The sequence below is a fragment of the Mus pahari genome, chromosome 9 (genome assembly GCF_900095145.1).
Source record: "Mus pahari chromosome 9, PAHARI_EIJ_v1.1, whole genome shotgun sequence".
Taxonomy (NCBI): Eukaryota; Metazoa; Chordata; class Mammalia; order Rodentia; family Muridae; genus Mus; species Mus pahari.
Genome location: NC_034598.1, coordinates 55,240,797 through 55,242,317, shown reverse-complemented (window position 1 = coordinate 55,242,317; position 1,521 = coordinate 55,240,797).

Here is a 1,521-nt window from a genome sequence, read left to right as displayed (position 1 = left end):
AACTTCAGAATGGCTCCTGTCAAGGACCTGGGGTTAGAAACGTGCGTGTAATGTTTTCATGTTTTCATGCTGCTGCGTGCACACTGAGCCCGGAGGGAAGAGGGATGGGAGGGTTAGGGATTAGTCATTTTACCCGTGCATTCCATCACCAGGGCCCACCATGGTGGCAGTGCCTGGTGGCTAAGGGACATTGAAGTTGGTTGGATCCCTAACAACTCTCCCCCCGCCCCCCATGTCCCTCAGCAGGAGCCCAGACGAAGATTATGGGTTTGACTCTGGAGAGCAGAAACTGTATTGAAATGTCTGCTTTTTATTTTATATGCCACAGGAGGGAAAGGGAGGGAGAGAGATGAAGGGATGGGGGAGGGAAGGAGGCATGAAGTAGGCTGGTTCTGTGCTTGACGACCCCCCCCCCCTCCTTGTCATCATAAAGTCTGTGATATTTTAAAGAGCAGTTTCTTTTGACCTCGCCTTCCAGATCTGTCTGCAGAACAATGTACAGAGACACAGAACATCTTCGAGTGGGTTGATTATTTTCGTGCGCTTTGGGCTTCCAGAAGGTTCACTGTTTCATTTTATATCTGTACTGTGATGGTAGGAATTGAGCTTTGGAACCCCCACATACCATGCACAGCACACGCTTTCCCACCAAACTACACCTCCAGCTCTAAGTTTGCTAGTTTGTGTGTGTACATGCGGTGCACATATGTGTACGTGTTCCTGTGTAAGTGCATGTGATGGTCAGAAGTTGATGTTAGACATTTTCTTCGGCTGCTGTCCACCTTAGTTTTTGAGTCAGAGCCTCTTACTGAGCCTGGAAGGTATGGGTTTGGCTAGGCTTGCTGCTCAGCATGGCCTGGGTTTCCTTACCTCTGCCCTACCACCCTTGAGATTACAGGCATCTGCTGTCGCCCCAGCTTTTACGTGGCTGTGGGAGATCTGAGCACAGGTCCTCACCAAGTGCTTGAGGCTAAACTCCTAGCCTGAGTTTATTTTAACCTTTATTAGATAAATTAGATATAATATTTAACCTTTATTAGATGTATCCATCTTATTTTGTGTGTGCTTTGCCTGCACAATGTATGTGCACTATGTGTACACTTGGTGTGTGCACTATGTGCGTGCCTAAGGACTTTTCTGGGGTCCCTGATCTGTGGGGAACGGGTCTCTGGTTGCAGGTGAGCGAGGATTCAGCGAATGTGGGGTGACAAACAGACNCGGACACAAGGGAGTGTGGTATCTGAATGCGAATTGTCAAATTGAGCATCAGACTATTTATACAGAAGAAAATAGGGAAGTTGCACAAAACAGAGGAATGCAAACCTGGAAGGTCTGGCAGGAACCAACGGGCATAACATTTGATGTTAACAGCTGGGATCAAAAACAGCTCCACCTAAAGTCAGTAGCCGGGGGCAAGGGCTTCATGCCCTTGCCATAGTTCCTATAGTCCACCTCCCTCCTAAGCCATTGTAATGCTTGTGTATGGGTGTAACTCAGCTACCTATGGTTCTAAGTATCTAC